At 40.2% G+C, this 22,421-nt stretch overlaps 1 protein-coding gene across 2 annotated transcripts in view; it reads left to right on the top strand.

Annotated features, from left to right (window-relative positions):
- The window catches only part of NEGR1 (neuronal growth regulator 1), a 444,891-nt gene that overhangs the window by 349,263 nt on the left and 73,207 nt on the right, over positions 1 to 22,421 (top strand). The gene's annotated exons all lie outside the window — the stretch shown is intronic.

Here is a 22,421-nt window from a genome sequence, read left to right as displayed (position 1 = left end):
CTTAAGATTAGTTCATTTCCTGAAAGACTGTTGTTTGATGTGTGTTACTTCCAGGTCCTACTGTTCTTTCATGTGTGTTCCGTTTCTGACACCTGTCGCATGTATGGGATATATCCCAAGGTATGAGAGGAAGTTTCTGGCTTGTACATCATTCTCTAATGTAGGACGTTGAATATGAACTTACTGGGGTTCCTACGCAAATAGGCTATGATAGTTTGTAGCCGTCTCATGAGCTCAGGTGAACAATTGTGACATAGACAATTAAGAAGCAAGTCCAATATACTAATGAGATTGCCACAAGGTTTTGCCTACAGGAATGAACTATTTATTTGGGTATGTGTGTTCTGGGAGCTGTAGATGTTTGCCATATCATACGCCATGCATAATTCTTTTAGAATTCAATTAGCTGACAATGAGCAATTCACTGACATATTTTATCGAGTGTTACAACAAATAGAATCTGACAAAAAATATTGCTCACTATTTTTTTTTAAAAAAAATAGACTTTGATTTCTTAATTAAAATGTTCATGAATAAATAAAGAGCTGGTGATACATTAGGAAGATACAAGAAATAATTGAGTGTCTGGAATGGAGTAATTAGAAAAGCTGCCAATACTGACTGAGGATATGGAGCCCCTGTTGGCCAGCTATCTTCATTCCCCTGCAGGATTGCAATTGGTGTGTGAAGACACAGCGATTTTATCATGGTTCTGTAACAAAGCCTTATTATAGCATTGAAGCAACTGATTCTATAAATGTAGAAGACAACACACCTCCGCTTTTGCAAAATTCCCACTATTGCAGAATCCTTGCTAATTAACTGTAAATTTTTGTCCCTTGAAAAGGATTTGGGTATGTATGGAAGACTTCTAGTGATGGCTTTTTTTTCAACTTTAGGTGCTAAAGTAGTGGAGGTAATGTGATCCCAGGGCTGCTTGCAGTGTTTAACCACTTTCATGGTGAAAAATGTAAATGAGCAAGATTGATTTATAAGCCGTATGTTTAGGAATGCCAACTTGTTTGTATGTTTGACTTGAAACTTAGACTTGGACGCAAGGAGCATGGCCAGGATTTTGGTTGGAGGGGGGCAGGCCTTTTGTTGCGGTGGGGGGGCAGAACCTCAGCTTGCTATGTATTTTTATTGATTTAGTTTGTAGCCCCCCGTCCCCTTAGCTACACCCATGCTCAGATACAAGTTGCTTTGAACTTACAATTCATTTCATAGCAGTGAAACATGGTTGCATTGCTTAGAGTGGGCAGAGTAACAGGAAAAGTGTGCTTCAGTTGCCAACCATTTTGACCCATGGTGACATCTGCAAACCAGAGAAATTGTCATGGTCATCACACATAGAAGTAACTAAGCACACACCACAATCTTTTCTATTGGCTATAACAGAATGCTTCTTTCAAGCCTGGTATCATTGGGCGGCACTATGGTCACCAGGAAAAGCTTCTTTTTTATATAAAAAAAAAATTATTAGCAGGCCAATCACATCACATTATCCAAATCACATTAGTTCCAAATTATACAGCCAAATTTTAAATTTTGTTTATCGTATATTCTTGTTATCATATATTCCTTTCTTTGCGATCTCTGATAATCTTCACAAGCGGATTAGAGACAGGCATCCTCTGTGTGGGTTTTGTACTCTCCAAAGATCATATCGCTCAGGGACAGCCACCATTCCACGCTTCCATAAAAAATTAATCTTCGGTCTGTCCTTTAATTTTCTCAGGCTTGCCAAGTATATCAGGAGGGCTCTGTCAGGTTAAGATCACATTCCAACCATCCTTCTCATTCCAATGGTCCTGATTCTCCTCCCCCTGTCTTTCTTTCTCAGGCAAGCCTGGCTTAGCGAGATGCCATTTTAAGCTGCGTCATAAAATTTTCCTCCGTTCTCGTTGTTTACCAATCATCTCTTTAGCTATAATCCACTCCACACAGTTCTTGAATTCCTGCTTGTGGTTAGTAAGATGTAGGAATGAAAAATCATGGGAGACGAGAGAGGCAGGTGTAGCTAGGCGTCTGTCAGGCCTATTTTATTGTCTGAGAGCCTATTTTATTGAATATTGCAAGCATTGCCCCAGGTGGGCCTGTGGTTGATTGGTTGATACATACACACAGAAACTTGTAATTGGTTAACATAAGTACTAAGGCGGGAATTACATCTGAAAGGTGGGGATTACATGTGATCATTTATCATTGATGGAGAGAAGGCTGAGAATCGGAGCCTCCTAATTGAATTGTAACTAGGGATTAATTGGCACAAACAATATAACAATCAGGTTCTGTAGATATGGTCAGCTAGGCATGGAGAGCAAGTACAGTTTGTTTTCCGTGAGCTTGGGATGTCTGTTACTTAATGATTGATCATAGCATGAGACAATGTAACAATCAAGTTCTGTGGATGTGGTCAGCTAGGCGTGAAGAGCAGGTTCGTAACAGTGTGTGCAAAGGCAGGGAAAAACCTATGAGCAAGACTTCTTAAAAAGCAAGAAAAAAGAGGAGCAAAACTTCCCCAAAATGGAGCAGTTTTATGCAGAAAGAGACTAACAGTTATGTGTAGAAAGAAGACTTCCCTTTATCTCCCCCTTTCTTTTCTTGTTTGCGAGGCATTCTGGGTAGATAAGGCAAAAATATTTCAGGATTAGTGGTGTGCCAACAAATGCCCAAAATAAGTTCGCCAGGGTCGATGGGACAAGAATACTTCGGGATACGTGGTTTGCCAACGCATGCCCAAAATAAGTCCGTCCACATCTCACCTTAGGTTTACTGTTGGTGTTGCCATTTCGCAAAGTAGGCGGCGAGAAGTTTATTAGGTGGTTGAGGGGGAGAGAGAAGCCGAGAGAAAAGGCTTATGAGGCCAGGAACGCATTGAAGGAAGCAACATAACAAAATTAAGATGCATATAATGACAAGGGCATATTGAAAGAGATTACGAAGCCAAGTAAGATTAGGTAGCCAAGCAGTAAGCCACTGGGTGAAAGAACCCCAGAGGCCAGAAAATCTAACGTCTTGTGTAATGTGGTGTGTAAGATTTTGCAATTGAGATATCTGCTTTTGGATGGCTTTGGAATTATCAGTAATATTAAAACATCACATGTTGTCAACTTGTTCACATCCATAATGATGAAGCATCAATAGATAATCAATAGCACAATTTTGTAAAAGTCCATTATGTAGTCCACTCTGTTCTTTATTCAAAAGGTGAAGAGCTTCCGAAGTAAAATTCAGGGCTTTTTCTGCAGAACAAGCTAAAGAATTAACGTTCATAACGTTCAATAAAATAGGCTCTCAGGGCCCGCCCTGACAGACGCCTCATGTTACACCTGCCTCTCTCGTCTCCCATGATTTTTCATTCCTACAGTAAAACGCAACGATCTTATTTCTTTCTGGGGTGGAGGGTTATTAATATCACATAGTGCAAAGAAAAGGAAAGTTTTTTCCTCCACCCCCCCTTCATTCCAAACATACAGTCTCTTCATGGTGGTTCATCAGTTGATTTACTTATCCATCCGTCACTCCGGTCACAGAGATCCATTAGTCAGCAGTCTTATCTCCCTAGCGTTGCTTGATGTATGTGCTTTAGCTTCATTCCAATCATATGTTTCCAATTATAATTCCGAGCTAAAGCGAACCAGCACGCGTCACGAAGAGCCGACCTCATCAAGGGCTCGTGCCAAGTGACCGGCACCCCCATCTCTCGAATCCGGGGGTGCGTTGTGGACACCACTGGCAAGGCAGCCCCCCCATCTCCTTGGGGGGGGGTAGGAAGACTGCATACTTCCCATAGCAGCCTCTTAATTACCTCGTATGGGTCGGAGAGATGTTATTGTCGGCCATCTTCCAATGCGTCACCTGGTGGCGGTCACCAGGAAAAGCTTCTGTGGGCAAATGTCCACTAACAGATTCCATGTTGGGGACCCCTGATCTATGCTGTAGTACTAGTTTGTTCAGGGGCACCATAACTCCCCTTCATGAAGGAACATGTTTGTTTTGGAAAGATGTTCAGAAAGACTTCTGAGAAATACTCATACTTGTGTTTGCTTAAATAGCAACGTACAATACTAGAGACTGCTATGCTTACATTGTGTGGTCTTGTAACATTAAGTATTTGTCACAGGTAAGAATAATGATGAATTAGAAGTAAAGAGTTGGTATTATTGCTGTAATGATGTACTCTTTTGTCTTATTGGTCACACAACCCTTTTGCAACTTACCTTGAATTGTTTGTTGATCACTTGTTTCTCTATGGAACTGAGAAAAAGACAACAACAACTTTGCTTTTGTTCATATACCCACACACAAAAATGTGAGAAAGGTGAATCAAGAGCCCTTGTTTAGCTAAAGTATGGTTAGTTCAGGATAAGTAACCAAGTGAATATATTAAAACAAAACCAGTCTTAGTATCTAAACATAGTAGAGAATGGATGGATTTGATTGTGCTCACATTTAAAGGTGAACCTACCTAGTCTTCACTTTCTGAAGCAATACACAAACTGAAATAAAACTACTCTTTAAAATTCACACTTCTCCGAATTTTGCAATGCAGGTCTCCAGCCAAGTAATGTGTACACATACTAGGGTAAAGTGTAAGTATAAATGCACCTGTTAGTGAAAATAACATTAAAAAGTGCATTATATTAAGTCATTTCCAAGTCGTGCACAGGGCACCCAATATAATAATTCTGAAAATGAGTAAAAACTATAAAATAAGAATGGAATTTAAAAGCCTGCTTAAATAAATAAAAAGTATTCAGTAAGCAGCAGAAATTCAACAGTGGGCCTTTCTGATGTCAACTAGAAGGGAATTCCATAAAATTGGGCCCACAGTTCTTAACACACAGCTCCTTGTGAATATGAGCTGTCTGTCTGAGCCATAAGAAACCACAAACCATGACTCACCTGAAAGCCTCAGGGATTGGACTGGTGAATGAGGACTTTTTATTTTTTAAAAAAACCAGAAACAGATATGTAAATGTGGAGAACTGAATTTAAGATTGGAAAATTAGAGAAACTGAAATTGACAGATTCACCCATCCCTATTAAATAGTTAACATGAGACTGCCTGGTCTTGTAATAATCACCCTGGGATCAGGGGTGTGTAAAAGTACACAGATCTTTGTTAAGAAATACTACTGCATATTTTAAAGGTTTTGTTCCCCTGCAAAAGAGGCTTTTTCTTCCCCATTTCTTCCTCAGGCTTTGATATTCCCTTATTATTATTGCAGGGTGGTCAAGGGTGCTGTGTGTGCTTTCCTTTACAGTAAACACTCTAGCACTCTGCAGGCTCTCTAGCTGCCTCCACTTCCTGATATGAAAAAGCCCAGTGGGAGGGGTTATCTCATGATGTCTTCCCCTGGGATTTAACTAAAGTGAAAGCACCTGGGAAGGCTGCAGACTACAGACCACTGGTGAGATGACCTGCAGAATGAACATTCCACAAACATTCCTCAGCCACCTCATAAATAAGGTAAGCACAGCAGCAACAACAACAAACCCTGCATCTCACACATGAGAATTTCACCAAACTTGTCTTTCCCCTTTGATAATTTTCAAATACAGTTTCCTTTCTCATTTATTGTTGGAGAAAGGTTCACAAAAAATATGAGAGACAATTTTCAGTACAGCAGTAGTATAAGAAGTTGATAAATGAGGGAGGTGATCATAACAATAATTGTTTCAAAGAAGTTATAGTGCTGTGGTGTAGAAGTTCCATTGGGATGGGTGGATGGAACCCAAGTCTAGCTACTCAGTAATGTAATTGTTTGAAGCTAAACAGGTGTGTCCCCGATTATTTCCTAAACGATAGATCACCACATGTATGCTATGCAAATAATACTACGAATGGAATTGCTGAAGCCAGCACAAATGAGAATTTCTTTAAGGCGATGGGGATCTAGATGGCAGAATAGATTTTGTGAAATCTTTCTTCAACCTTTCCAGGTAATCAGTGTCTTGTGAATTTTTTGACCACATTGCCAAGAGCACCAGGGCACAACCTGTGGCTGAATAAACAACCTATCATCAGTAGACATGAAAAACGAAGCATCTCCCGATATCAAGGATAATATAGCAAGTCACAGAATTTTAATTATTTGTGATTAATCTTCTAGTCTATTCCAACAATATTATTTCTGAAGTATATATTAATATTTTGCTTCCAATACATACTGGAAGCTTTCTGAGATAACACTGTCACTGTGTGGGTGTGTATACTGTATAGTCCCATCCTGCCATCTAGGGCCCACCTTAAGCATTTTGCATTATTTACTTGGCAGGTTTTTGCACAGAGCTTCCTCTGCTTAGAAAGAGGAAAAGCAAAGTCTTTGCTATAAGTAAAAGCATGCATTTTATGATTCATTAAACCCATTTTCCCAAAGGAGCAAGCAGTCTTACCATATGTACCCGAGATGAAAGGCCCCGTTTGCAGAGGAGCTAAGACATAGAGACAATGAAAAAAGGAGTTAAGCGTATTTAAATATGCAAACCCTGCTTCTGAATTAGCTCAGTGTTGAGTTGAAACAAACAAACAAAATTCCTATTCCTTGAAAACAAATCTGGAGACTGCCAGAAAACAGGGACTAACTCTGCCTTGCATAATTTTTACTTATTTTCAAACCACAGAAGCAAGGGAGCAATATTGCTGCTAAATATTCCTAAACAAAGCTGCAAATTCTGTGTGGAAAAAGCAAGTGAAATACCCACATATCTTAAAATGTGTGTATTCAGAAACCTCATGTACCCGGGGGGGGGGGGAGTGCTAAGTAGGCTTAAAATGCAGACCATATATTTGAGTATTTCTGTTTACATTTCATCTGCACTTAATGGAAATTAATCACAGGTAAATATGCATTGGTTTGCAACTGAAAATATTTTGATCTGGGTCCAATGAGGCCTCAGTGTGAGCTCAAAGCACTGCTGCTCACTCAAAGCTGTGTCTCCAGATCCCATTGATTCTACCTGCAGCCTACTCCCCATTGAACAAAATTTAGGTGGCTCATCCAGTAGGTCAGAGGGAACCACTCCACTGATGTACCCATGCAGCACAACCTCACTGCCGTGCCTCACCCCTACTGGTAAATGGCAATGCTGCTGCTGCTGCTGCTTGGAGGCTATAGCTGTGGCTCGACCTCACCAGGTGATCCACTCTTGCTTCCAGAGCAGCTTATCAGGAGGCTGTGTGGAAGGGAGGGGCAGGTAATGGCTTGAGTAATCTGCCCCCAGAAAATAGGAACTGGGACTCTGCAAATCACTTTGATTCTACCTACAAGCAACAGGCATCTAAGTTGTAATCAATTCAAAACAACTAGGAATAACAGCCTGGTTTTGCAGAATTTATGGAAGTGTCACTGTGAATGCTTTAAGAAGCTACTTCTAAGCCACCATGCTAGAACTCAAGGTTGAATAGCTCACCATCTGTGTCTTATTGAAAGAAATCATAAGATGTTTGATGATAGTTTGAGTACTGCTACCATTTATCACCAACAGCTTTAATTTTACTTATTCTTAATTGTTCAACATTTATGGTTTAGATTTAAGATTATAGACTTGGATCCGGTGTTACATTGGTCATTCTGAAATAAGTGAGGCAATTTAGTCACTGCATGACATGAATTCCACTGATTTCAATAAGAAATCACAATTATTGAAGACAAAACAGATTGAACTCTATTGGACTTAGGCAATCTTTTTATTATTATAAAATTTATAGTTAGTTATTGAACTTATATACCGCCTCAGGGCAGTTCTCCTGCCAGTGCAATCGCAATCTGCCAAACCTGTTGCCATCTTGCCCCTCCCTTCTCTCTCCCAGTACGCAGGAGTGACGTGGGCAACACAAGGTTGAGTGAGTGCCAACTTTTCCCACTTCTGATTGCACTGTAACAAAGGAAAAAAAAGATACAAATGTTCATGATTGCAGCAAATATGTACTTAGACTATAATCTTGCTTTGAAATCATTATTTTGCTATTTTATATCTTTTTTAAAAAGAAAGCATTGGTGAAGCCATTCTGTGCCCTGCATGATAGTTTTTTGGCCCTTCACTGTAAGAATAAAATAAAATTGAGAACTACTGCCTTCCTGTCAAGCAAAGAGAATTATGCATCATAATATTTTAAAGGGGACTCAGCTGCATATACAAAAGCTTCTATCATCGCTTAATGTCGTTAAGCAGCTGTCACAGATTCATCTTAGCGCTGAATTAAGTGATCTGTTTGTATACCTATCATATGTTTTCAGCTCTTTGGGGATGAAAGGTGCCATAGAAATGTTGAGAGATGGTAATAAGGATGGCGAAATGTAAATACCATGTTGTCTTGAACATCTGCTTTAGTGGCAGAAGAAGGAAATAGATAACAGCATATTTACGTCATGTTAATTCAGTAATAAAAGCAGAACTTTTTTTGCTGAACGGAAGTTTAGAGTGAACTTGAAAGTTGCTTTGGCCCTTCTGATGGTAGGAAAGAAAAGGAGGGAGACGTATGCATTCCATATATGGAGACAAGACATATATATTTGGGGAGGGGCTGAGGCATTACTTGGCCTTTATAAAATTTATGGCATAAAGTTGCATGAAATTTGCATATTCTAATTTATATGAACAGATGCAAGATCATAAGCAAAACATAAAAGCACAAAACTTTTTTAGAAGACAGTAAAGGCACAAGAACCTGGGCCTAGTACAAAATACCTAGAACTGGGGTCCCCAAGACCACTCATAAAAAAATGACCCTTTGGTGCGTAAAGATGCATCTGGGGCATGTTAGCTAAATATCTGTGTCCTTCACTGCAAATGTTTTATAGTAAAGTTTCCATTTGATGACCTTGGGAGTAACCAAAGTGATGTATGGAGCACGGCATGTTTTGTGGACCAAGTGCTACAGATCTGGATTGCTATTGTGCATTTGCTACTAGTGCATTTGTTCTAGTTTGCTACCACATGCTATGTGTTGGTTTATATCAGGAGTCCGCAACATGGCCCTTGAGGGCACCAGTGTACTTTCTCATCCATTTAAATCCCTTACCCCCTTCCAGTTTCTAATTGATGTTTTCTGGCTTGGGGAAACATTCTTTGAGATGGAGTTCTTGCTGGTTTTGCCTGTGTTTTGTTTTTGGATGAGTGTCGGTATTTGCCTGCTTTTCAAGGAAGAGTCATGTTCACATCATGACCATTGCTTCCACTGTGAAAAGACTATTTTGTCATACCCACTACAGTTTTTTTAGGTTTCCTCTGGAAAACCTATTTTTCCAGCAAGTTGCTTGAATGAAGTCTAAATGGTGGCTACACTTTATCTGCTCTTTACTGAGCATTTCTTCTGATTTGTCTACAGAGCAGTTATATGACAATTTCCAGATTTGTTTGTGGGGCATAATTTGTTTGTTACACACTTTTCAGTGTGTTTCCCCATCACATTCAAACTGCAAAAAGTTTGTTGTTTTGTTTAAAAGTGAATTTGTTTCATTAGGGCAACAGAGTGTTTTTAATCCACTTTAAAATATACAAACCTAAAGTTTCGGTTTGAATCCATCCTGCAGAATATTGACAAATTGGAGGTGCCCTTAGATTTCCAGATGCATTCTTGGCCCCCAAACATTGGAGACCCATTGTTTACCTAGAGTAGACCTAGCTGGCTCAGGAGCACCTAGAATTGGTGAGTCATCCTCAGTCACACCCCACCACAGCCCATCTGCCCTGAAGCAAAATTTGCAGGAAGTGAGAACACTGATTCTGATGATAGTGAAACAAAAAACCCACATCAGATTAAAAATAATAATAATTCTTAAGCTGTATTGTAAAAAAAAAAATGCTGCTTAAAATAAACATCTTAATTAAGCCTCTGTGATTAGAACACTGAATCTAGTAGTGTGTAATTACACATACTATTTGAATGCGAGGTTCAAATTGCCAAATGGGCACTTAGCATCATATGGAATAAATATTGTTCTATTCTACATAATGTGTGTTTCCTATATATGATTTGTGTGCCTTTGACATTTGCTTTATCCGTAAACAAACATGTGATTGAATAGAAACACATCACAGTGGTACATATTCTAGGAGCAGGGGTGTCGCATGGTGTTCAAAAACACAGTATTAGCATTGTGTTCATTTTTGTGACTGTATTAAGGGCTTCCCGCTCCCCCCCCCCCCCCGAGCTGCTAGTCAATGGCTTAAAAATAAATTAAGCCCATTAAAACTTCACTTAAGGAGTACTATACATAGAGCTGAACCAACCACAGAATATTCATTGCATAGCTTATATAGATTTTTTTAAAATAAACATACATAGGAGTATGTGTTAGTTCTTGTTGATCTAAACTCCCATTACTAATTTTATGAATTCAAACTCTGAAACACCGAAACTATAGGATTTTATTTTTAATGCAGTTTGCCTGTATGTATAATTTATCTGTGTGGCCGTTTGTGTCGATTCCCATTGAGCCCATTCAATATGTCTCCTGTGTATATTTTGCCTATGCAACAATTTCTGGAAAACCAGACTTGGGCCTTAGACCAGTGATTCTCAAAGGGTGTAGAATGCCACATTAGTAGCAAGAAGATTCAAGGACTGTCAATATTACATTTTGGGAATGATTCATGTTGTTATGTAGCTGCATAGATTTTTTAATTCTGGATGTCCCATGGTCATATTATAGAGTAGTTGTGTTTGCTATAAATCAGGGGTTTTCTTTTTGTTTTTAATGTATTTCTTATCAATAAAAAGTTGGTGTTGCGTAGCAAATTTTTATTCTGAAAGGGTGGCTCAGAGAAAAAAGTTTGAAAACCACTACCATGACTGATAGCAATTTCTTTGGTTTGAATGGGTTGGGCTTGGGGTTTTGTTCTTTTTAACTACATAAAAACAGACACAGACTGAACACTTAGAGCTTTGTTCATTATTCATCTACACACAGATGCTAGTCTGTGCAAGTCCACCTGTCAGAGGCAGAAACAGGTTATTTCTACACTGTAATATATGAACATGCTGCCTCTTCCTATGCTACCATTGGTGTGGACCAGAAAGCTGCTGTCACCACGCCTTCAGCTATAAATATAACTGCCCTGTGCAGAAGGAATAGGAAGTGTGTGTGTGTGTGTGTGTGTGTGTGTGTGTGTGTGTGTGTGTGTGTTTGGAGAGCTGATAACCAGAGGAACCAAAGAATTGCAGAGGGTCATCTAGTCGAACTCCTGCAATGCCCTATGTGGGGCTCGAACCCACAACTCTGGAAAGATTCTGAATAGAGAAAAAATTGGTTTAGGCACATAGAAAATAATAATAGTTGTTGCAGTATTAAGTTTTGCTCTGCTACAAATGTGTGCATCTACAGGCTCTCCCGTTGGATAATAAATAATGACTTGACACTTCAATACTTTATTGATATCCTTTACATATGGTGTCACCTGCTCTATTGAATTGTTCTTTCAGCTCTTATTTCACTACCTGTACTAAAAATAAAATGGGGGGGGGAGGGAGAGTACATGGTCGTTGCTAGGAAGATTCCTTAAGTTGACTGTTTTTACAGGGATCTGGAGAATTAGTTTAAAATGTTCGTTTACTTTGCTCCACAGACTGAATGAAAATATTGTGACTATTTTATTGGCTTGCGTTGTCGTTAAATTTAAAGGTGCTTTCTTTTATTGGCTGAGATATTGTATTTAATGTGTTTGGTTTTGTGGCAGATTTTGCTAGGGTTTAGCTCAGTAACACCACTGAGCTAGCCATTTTGTCATCTCTACAAAAGAAAGGTACTCTCCAGGGAAATTTAGTTTATGTTCATGCTTTTGCTTCTGTGTCAGCCAATAACCTACAAAAGGGAAAGAAACCCCTGCTAGCTCTGCTCAGTTCACAAAACACTAACCCTAAAAACAAATCATGATGATATTTGGCTGCTATTTGATGTAGCATCAGGTTTGGGCTACAGAGGACTTTCCTTGCAAGTTTTGCAAGGAGAAGCCGTGACTCAAGTTGCAATTCTAATAAATTCAGCCAAACTTGGGAACAGTTGTAGGCTACTGTAAAGTGGGGTAGGTTTACATTTAACCTTAAAAATAGCCATTGTTATCTTAAAAAGGTAAAGGTAAAGTGGCCCTTGGCAATTAAGTCCAGTCGCGAATGACTCTGGGGTTGCGGAACTCATCTTGCTTTACAGGCCGAGGGAGCCCGCGTTTGTCCGCTTCCACAGTTTTTCTGGGTCATGTGGCCAGCATGACTGAGCTGCTTCTGGCGAAACCAGAGCAGCGCATGGAAACACTGTTTACCTTCCTACCTTCCTGCTGGAGCGGTACCTATTTATCTACTTGGACTGTGTGCTTTCAAACTGTTAGGTTGGCAGGAGCTGGGTCCAAACAACAGGAGCTCACCCCGTCGCGGGGCCTCGAACCACTGACCTTCTGATCGGCAAGTCCAAGCGGCACAGTGGTTTAACCCACAGTGCATTTTAATCCTAAGAGTTCACACAACATTGCTTCTTTCTTTTTAAAAAAAATATCCATAGAATATACACAACACAGGCCATTGAATTATTCTAATAACAATCACCACTTATACAGCTCTTTCCATCAGAGCCCTAATGTCTTTTTCAGGGATTCTCCCCCTTCGTGATTACAACTATGTGATGTGGAAATGGGGCCACACTCAATGTCTCTGCTGTTCTATCCTCACTGGCCCCATTGGCCCTATATCAGGACTTTGCGCAATGTTGTGATGTCATGCCAGGCCGCCTCAGTACTCTTCAGAAGATGGCACCTTCTGAAAAGAACATTTTCCTTTTCTGGTCTCTGACTAGCCAAGAGTGTCAGTGATACAGCAATAAGTAGCATTGTTTTGTGTGACCAGGGCTGAACTGAAATGGTCAGAGAGGTACGTTTCATGGATGTTTTCTGCCCCCATGAAAACTGCACTCTTTTTCTAGTGCTTTTTCAAGGAAGACCAAAAAAAAATGAAGGGAAAGAATCACACACCAAAGCAGACATTCAGGCATTTATGTGACATTTTTATATGCCTGTTGTCTTTGTCCATGGAGTTTTCTTGGCAGGGATACTGGAGTAGCTTGCCGGTTCCTGCTCCAGGTGGATCACGTTTGGTCAAAACTCTCCACTATGACCTGCCCATCTTGGGTGGCCCTGCACGGCATAGCTCATAGCTTCTCTGAGTTATTCAAACCCCTTTGCCACAGCAAAGCAGTGATCCATGAAGGGAAGGACAGATCGTGAAGTTGAGGCTCCAATACTTTGGCCACCTCATGAGATGAGAAGACTCCCTGGGAAAGACCCTGATGTTGGGAAAGATTGAGGGCACAAGGAGAAGGGGACAATAGAGGACGAGATGATTGGATAGTGTTCTCGAAGCTACCAGCATGAGTTTGACCAAACTGCGTGAGGCAGTGGAAGACAGGAGTGCCTGGCGTGCTCTGGTCCATGGGGTTACGAAGAGTCGGATACGACTAAACAACAACAACATGTGACATTTATATTACTAGGAAGAAAGAACAATTATGAAAAGAAAAGGCTTGCGCTTCTTTCCAGCGTTGGGGTAAGATCCGAAATTTAAAAGACTCAAAAAGAATGGGGAAAATATTTGTCTAGTTATATTTAACAAATTAAACCAACAAGTATGAAATCTGTAGGAAAATTGAATGCTTTTGGCAGCTAAGGACAGGTCCACAACATATATTTGAAGCATATCCAATGCACATGGCTTCCCCCAAAGGATCCTGGGAACTGTACTTGGATGATGGCAAAGAATTGTAAATGCAAAGAGTATTGCTCTGGATTCTATCCTTTATAGCATTTTGACATCCTGAACTTTCCTCGGTGAGCAACCTCAAAGCTGAGAGCTCGATGATTTAAGTTACATTTTCTATCTTTAGTTATAATGCTCTGAAACAGGAAAAGTACAGGAATTATATCAATGACTCAGCTAAACCTAATGAATACGTTTGATGGATTCCCCACAGCAACCGAGGAGTGCACAGCACAGCAGAAATAAAATATTAAGATCAACAGCAAAAGGGTCTGCATTTGCTTCCACTGTTTGCTTTGGGGTTTCTTACTATACTTCTCTATTCTTTTAATATAATAATGAATAATCCTGATCAGATCCACACATGCCCTTTAAATGTCTTATATGACAGGGATAAATCATGCATGAAAATTGCACGTCCAAGTCGTGAAATGTATGGCAAATACAAAATAAAATAAATAAAATATTCTAAAGTTGAAAAAAGGAAGGGGTGCTCACACGAGGCACCATTTGGTCTAGGCTTTGCCCTTCCCACCAGATCCTATATATACCATGCACACTATCTGATAAATCGGTAGTGTTGTACATCTCTTCTCAAATAAAAAGAAATCCCAGGCATGAGCACAGTGAGGCTGCACAGGCTTCTAGCTTTGCAAGTGGAGTTGAATTAAGAGGGAAAGTGAGGCTTCCATATGCGTCCTTGGTTGATAGTGGTGGAGCAACAGCAGCTGGCATATCACACAAGTGTCCCATTCTTAGTGGGACATCCTGAATCACATAAGACAACCCCAGCTTCTGTTTGGATCCCGGAATATCCTGGTTTTTTGTCTGGCATGACCATGCTAATGAGTGCCAGAGCACTTTCCAGACCTTCCAGTCCTTCCAGTCTGGGGCTCTGAGACAACCCTACTGACGATCCCCAGAGCACTAGACCAGAAGATCCTGCCCCTCTTGACGTCCTGATTTTGGGGACAAAAATGTTGGAGGGTATGACCTGGTTGTGGAAGAGATTGCTTTGTTACCATCTTTCCTTTGCATGCACATGTATATAGCAATCACGGGTACACAAAAGACATGAGTCTGGATCTTCAGTCTGAAATTGGAGTATGCTACAACATAATTGAACGGGACGCGGGTGGCGCTGTGGTCTAAACCACTGAGCCTCTTGGGCTTGCCAGTCAGAAGGTCAGCGGTTCAAATCCCCATGACAGGGTGAGCTCTCGTTGTTCGGTCCCAGCTCCTGCCAGCTTAGCAGTTCGAAAGCACGCCAAAATAATAATAATAATCCAAGTAGATAAATAGGTACCACTCCAGTGGGAAGGTAAATGGCATTTCCGTGCGCTGCTCTGGTTTCGCCAGAAGCGGCTCAGTCATGCTGGCCACATGACCCGGAAAAACTGTCTGCAGACAAATGCCAGCTCCCTCGGGCAGTAAAGCGAGATGAGCGCCGCAACCCCAGAGTCGTCTGCAACTGGACTTAACTATCAGGGGTCCTTTACCTTTTTACAACACAATAGGTCTCATAGATTGGCAAGAAAATAAAGGGACAGTAGACCAAGGCCTATTATACTTTAATACACAGTTTATTATAGAGATATGTAAAGAAAAAACCTGCAGAATTTCGAATTGCCCAGAAGCAACTGGGTTAAAACCACAGGGCCTTGGCAGACCAAACAGGATTCCTGCTCCACTGCCCAAGCTTGCTTCAGGCAGCAGAATGAGGTTACAGCCTGGACCTGAAGCCAGTGCTGCCATTCTGTCTCCTGGGGTGCATGCACACATTAGCGTGTTAGCGGCTGGGGCAATGGAGCCTTCAAATTGGGATTGGAGGTGATAAGGTGCAGGGTCTTTTCACTAGGCTCTTCTGGGTGACCTGGCTCTTCATTGTTTTGATTAGCTGATAAATTAATCTGGCCATGTGATTGTTCTGTTTTTAAAAATCGGGTCACTTTAGGAAGAAGGTGCAGGAAGGGAAACTAGATTCCAGCTTACGCTCCTTTGGGGGTAATTTGGGGCTTCAAAGGCCTGCAGCTCAAGGCTGTAGGGTCTGGGGGCAGGATAAGGACTGCCTCTGTGGCCAACTTGCCACATCCCCCTATAGTTTTCGGGCTCTAATGGGTGGTGATGCAAGAAGGCCTTCATACTCATTTTTAGGATGTGGCTTGACCTAGCAGGGGATTAGTTGACTTTCTAGCTGCAGACTTTTCTGATTTCTAATTGGTTCCTGTACCTATAATTTCCCTCTGCATACTTGGTTTAGCATTCAGTCAAGTGGCCCTTATTCAACCCAGCAATATGAGTCCATGTCTTTATTTCAGCCCTGTGCAACAAAAGAACAGCACGAGGGAAACAACTGTCGAAGTTCTCCCTTTTCCCTGCACACTGCAAGTGCAAAGAGAGAAAGTGGTGGTCAGTTTTGTGCTTCATAATAGGCAAAGCCATCTTTCATATTTATATCTGTGCATCAGTGGCCTAAAGGGGTTATTGGTGGAAGCTCATGCTATCTGCAATCACCTTGCAAAAAGCACAGTGTTAAAACTCTGCAATGGGGTTTTTTAGCACTGGATAAGTGTATCAGTGGGCCCCATTTTGTCATTCATAGTTGGTCAAGGAAATGCGATGGAGATGTTGCCTTGCATGCATGTTTCTCCTCTTGAGCAGGGAATGCCTACCCTCATTTCGCCTATGAAATTTCATTCTAAGGGATTATTCTTTTTGATTTGAATGTAACTGCATTTCAGTCGCCTTTGTTGTTTTCACTGGGAGCAATTAGGATTTCCCATCATCTCAGTGGTGCTGTTTTCTTCTTTTGCTTGGCCCTCTGATGAACGGAAAGCCTAACAGGCGATTTGATTAAGAGTAAGTGATGAAAGCAGGCAGCTTACAAGCACTCAGAAAAACTCTGTGATGGTTTGGGAATCTTAAAGAACAATATGCTAAATAAAATTAACCCTTACCATGAAGTCCACTGATAGTTTCAGTTTTGATCATCTTTTCTAGGTACGAAATGAGTGCTCAAAGTTTGTTTCTTCTTTGTTACATTGTTTGAAAGACACACAACGAAATAGTGTGCATTGTAACTATCAACACAGCTAGATATGTGTTATGCCAGAAAGACTGTTAATAAATGTTTCATGTTTCCTAAGAAAATCAGTAGTTTTTAAAGTTAATTTCTTGTCTCCTTCTGCCCGCCCTCTCACTTTATGTAAGTTCACCTACAGCTAGATAGGAAAGAGCCTTTCCAATATATCAAACTGTGCCCACGTTGATTACTCATCATTTAAGCATTACAACAGCCATGTGGGAGCTGCTTTTGGAAAGGCAGCTGCAGTTTGGGTAGCATGGTACAGTTGTCTTCACTTTTTAATAGCTATGTTGTGAACTGCCCTGTGATCTTCAGATGAAGGGAGGTACATAAAATAAATAAATTAAATAATAATAAACAAATTAATAATGAATAAAGGTTATTTTCTGATGCTCCTGCTGTCTGAACTGTGCAATGGGTAGAGGGTCTTTTCAGTGGTGGCTCCTTGCTTGTGCAATATACTTTCCAGGGGAGCCCACATGGCACCTTCTCTATCAAATCTCTCTTCCTTTTATGTGTCAGGGATGTGGCTGAATCGAACGCCTGGGAAGAGTCAGACTCTGGAGATGAAGGAATGCCAGCACAGAGGGAGCCAGAGTCTGAAGATGAGGGAAAGCAGTCACAGACAGAGCAGGAGTGGGTTAGTTCGACCCACCTTCATCAAGAGTTCCCAGACTCCGATAGAGCAGCAGACTCAGATAGCTCACAGGCAGAGGGAGTGGAGGAGATAGATGGCATTGAGGGGGTTGCTATGCAACCAGGAGGGAGGCAGCATTTAGAGAGCTCTTCTTTTGAGAGCAGGGGAGGGGGAATACACCCACCTATTCCCCTTAACCAAAAGAGCTGAAAGGGTTAAAATGCAACGGAAGTACAAGACAGTAAGGACTGGACTTTGGCGCCCTTTGTGCTGCGAAAGGGGCGGAGACTCAGAGTGACCAACTCGTAGCTAAGAGCAGCAGGTTCAGAGCCGGTTCCTGGATATTAATTGTAAATAAATGTACCATAAAACTGCCAGAGACTCATTAATTCTTATCGGAGCTTGCTTGCTTGCTTGCCTGAGATCATTACATTATACTTCAGAAGTTGTCCTGGATATTTTCGTCCAAGGATGTTCTATGAATAGTAGAAAAAAAGAAAGCTGTATGTGCTTTCTTTGAGGCAGGGGTGGGACACCTTTAAAGGGGTGGCCCTTTAGACTCTAGCTCCCAACAGCCCCTGCCGCTATGGCTTATGATCAGGGATCATCAGATATAGTCCATCAGCAACTTCTGGAGGGTGCAGGTTCCCCGTCCCAGCATTAAGGAATCTTTACAGTTGGATCTGCTTGTGTCAGATGTAATTTGTTACTTGTTTGGCATTAGATAAGAAAAGAAACACCAGTACTTTGTTTCATTGTTTACAACAGAAAGGCAGCAAATGGAAAATTGTTGCAAATGAGTTCATATATGTTTTCATTAATTTTTCTTTGGAAAGCACTTGATCCTATATTTTATTAGCAAAAAGTCTGTTCTTCCTGAATATTGATGATGATGATGTTTAAGGTTCTGGGGCAGCTTACAACAACATAAGTAATGAATGAACCTGGAACACAGAAAAAACCTGCTTGTTCCATTTTTAAGCTAAGTTCAGTCAACAACAAAATGTTTTACAGGAAGTTGGATCCAAGAAGGTACAAATGTTTTCTTTCTTCCTTTCACTGTTTATATAATTTTATAGCTATAATACCATCTTAATGAATTTGTTTTTCTCAGAATTTTATCTGGTTTATGAATTTTACCATGAAGCCCATTTCACTATGCAATTTATACAAATTTGTAACGACTCATTTGAGGGACATTGACTGTGGATTTCAATTCATCATGGATCAGTAGCACAGTAATTACACAGTAATTATCAAAGAACTTATGTGCAAATTGCCATAGTGGCAGGAACATAGGCACAGCATGAGAAAGGTAAATTACTTTTGTGTAACATCTCATTCACAAAAGACTTTTTATTTTCAGATATAATCCATAGACAATGCAGGAACATTTGTCATGGAAAATATATTATCTGAAAGACAAAATTATTTTTGATCATGTTTTAAATGGTACCAATCATAGCTCCAACTCAGGATTTAATTGTACTCCAAAATTTAGGGGAGTAGATCAGTTTTTAAAGCAATTGTAAAATTGTATGTCATATACTAAGTTGTATCCATGAAATGGGGACTGGTAGCAGTGGTTTGACTACCATGTATGGCATGGGGTTCTGTGAATGATATTGCACTTCACTGCGAAGGAAACAAGAACCTTGGGTTGGCACCTAGAATGCCTAGAATAAGGAGTGCCAACTTGAATTTGCAACCCTAACCTACCTACCAGTCTTCCCTCCCTCAAGACAAAATACCTTAGGAATGAAGGAAGATGAGGTAGAAGGTGGTGGACACTTGTATCAATGTGCGAAATGTTGTGGTTTTTTTAGAGATACTCCAGTTATGCATCAGATTCAGCCAATGTGGGGGCCCTCCTCCTCAGCAGCAAATGATTCAATGAGTGGCTTCCCTGCTGGGAGATCATGGGACTTGTAGTCAAGTCCCATTCGCTCATTGGGAAGATGCACTCTGTGTATCAGTTGCCCTAGACAAGGAGGGTGTTGTTGTTTTGTGTTGGGGAAGAAGGAAGAACAGGAAGTGTTTGATGTGGCCTGGATATGGCAGTGGGCGTTCCCACTGATGCACCACAGACCTGGGACATTACTTCCTGTGGTTGTAAGGAAAGTGAAAGCGTATCTGATATATCTCATCTGCAATTTTATAATCCCTCCCCCATGACTTTGTTCACTTATAAATACCAAATGGCCTTGGTTTCTATTGAATATGCAATCACTTCAGAGAAGAATAAGCTCATAATATTCTGTCCTGTCAGGAAATCCTTTAGATCTGTTTGTTTGGTTAAAAAGAAAAAAGAAAACAGCCCCACTTACATATCCTAAACTGAATTCCCATGGTTTAGTTCAGTGAACTAAAGAAACCTTTTTCAGCAAATGTATTCCAGATTCCTTTGCAAATGTAAAGGGGAAGGCCAAGTGCTATATATTGAAATGTGAGGGAAATTTAGATACTTCTGTTTGCCCCAAGGCCATTCCATTAAGCTTTAAAAGCTTTGCATCAAATAGGCTACACACGGGGTTTTTTTTATCATCCACATAACTTTTTTTAAAAAAATAATAATGCAGTAGTTCTGATCAAAATTTTGCTCTTAAAGCTGAAGCAGAAGTGACTCATATTCCTATTTGAAAAACAAGGAACAGAATTATTCAAGAAAGTGACTCGGTGAAGACCAGCCCTTTAACCCATGGCTAAACTGAGATTGAAGAGAGGTGAGGCAAGGCCAACCATTTTATCACTGGGTATCTATGACACTACTGTGCATTTCATGACTATCTTGTGTTATTCAAGATCACCATAAATGACTAGTTATTAGAACAGTCAACCTTTTTTTATAAATAAATATAATCATTGAATACAATAGATAAATACAATGGTAAATACAATAGACAGATACAATGACAGAGACACTGTACAAGCAGTTTTCCCTGACTTCCCTAAGATAAGAAATAAATGAGATAGATCCCCAGTATCCATTAATCAGCATTTATTGGTCAACCTACTAATATCTGAAAAGTGTTACCATTTATGCACATCTTGGCTAAAGATTCATCTATTAAAATCCTTTTTATTAAAATGTTAGGTGCTCTGTGTCAAGCCTGTACAATTAATACGCTAATATTTTCTTAATTATGTGATAGCATGGTTGAAGCAAAATAAATAGAATCAATCCAATAAGTAAAGAAGACAAATGACTGAAAAGTAGTAATGGTTCCCCCCCCCCCCAAAAAAGCAGTTTGGTGATCTTCATAGCCATTTCCAGAAGCAAATGGCTAGGCAGTTTTTAACAGTCTACATACAATTAGGATTTTTATGCCTTGCCAAGAAGAAAACAGTGGTGTTCCTATTCAGGTGGTCATAGATAGGAAACATGGTGCACAGAGGAGAGGGGTAGGGTCTGGAGCGCTGTGGATCATACCTTTCTGATCCACCATCCACCTTACAGGTACTTGGTGGTCAAGCTACTGAGTCATTTCCCCTGACTCATCAGATGCTTTCAAATTGTGCAGCTAAGCGTTTGCTTTTGGGAGGGGAGAGTTAGGGTTACAATTGTAGGACAGCTTACAGCATTTGTACACACACACACAATAATATAGAGCAGGGTTTCTCAAACTTGGGTCTCCAGCTGTTTTTGGACTGCAACTCCCATCATCCCTAGCTACCAGGACCACTGGTCAGGGATGATGGGGACTGTAGTTCAAAAGCAGCTGGAGACCCAAGCAAATAGAGAGAAGCAGCAATTAAAACCAAGCATAAGCTGTAAACAAAAACAATAGCATGACAGAACAGAAGGGTCTTTGACAGCCAGCAACAAACGGTGCACGAGTGAAACATGCATATTTCATAAGAGTTCCATAAACTAGGCACAACTATGGTTATATTGACTAATATAGTTAATGTAAGAGAAGAGAAACAGAAAGATGACTGCTTTGCTCAGAAATAGCGTTCGTACTGTAGCTTGAAAGTACAAGAGTCATATTGGCATTTAATGGAGTTCATATTTGTTTATTGTGTTGATATGTATTTATGTATATGTGCAAAGTTGGTATGAAATTCGTAGTATATTATGTATATTAATAATTTTAATTAGTATCAGCCATATTTTCATATGTGATGTCTTTATTATACACCTTTGAATCTATATTAGACTAACGCAAAGTCAAGAGTTGCCCCAGAGTGGAGGAGCAGCAAGTTTCAGTGCACAGTACTCAAGGTGTACAAGTTGTTTTGGCATCTGAGGCCATTTGCTGCCACTTCACGACAACCAGATTAGTGACCTGAAGCATCTACCTCATTCTGCAGATAGGTAGGACTAGTTCTCATAAATAAAAATGATTGTTAAAAAACCCAAGCATAACAGCAGAAATAATGCTGTTACCATTTCAAGCTAGAAATCTGTAGAAGACAAAACTATGCTGATTTATTGAACACTTCAGACATACATTTTTAAATAACGGGGGAGAGAAGGGTGGACAGCAACCTGGTTTTTACAGTAACTGAGAAACATGTAACTAAAAAACATCTAATTTGAAAGGAGTGCTGATTAATTTGTGTTCCAAGATGAAGGGGTTTTGGGGTTTTGTGCAGAAGGCATCCCTGTAGCAAGCAATGAATGTGTCGCAATTCTAATTTATATGTTTGCCTTCCTAAAAACTTGAGTTATTCCCCTACATAACTAGTTATGCAGATTTGGAAAATGACCTCTGAGAACAAGGCTGTATAATTATTGGAGTAGTGCTAATCAGATGGGTTTTTAAGAGCAAAACCGCAAACAATTTTTCCTATGTCTTACATTATTCATAGACTTTCTATTTATACATATTAATGAAAGAATAAGCTTTAAGGAGCAGTGAGTACTTTGTCACTTTCTTTTTGTTCTGTGCTGAACAGCTGTAAAAATAACACCTAAGCCAGCTGTTTCCTCTGACTATTCTAAG

This window comes from Podarcis liolepis (genome assembly GCF_965112155.1).
Source record: "Podarcis liolepis genome assembly, chromosome: 6".
Taxonomy (NCBI): Eukaryota; Metazoa; Chordata; class Lepidosauria; order Squamata; family Lacertidae; genus Podarcis; species Podarcis liolepis.
Note: the sequence above shows the minus strand (reverse complement) of the source record. Positions and strands in the feature narration are given on the sequence as shown.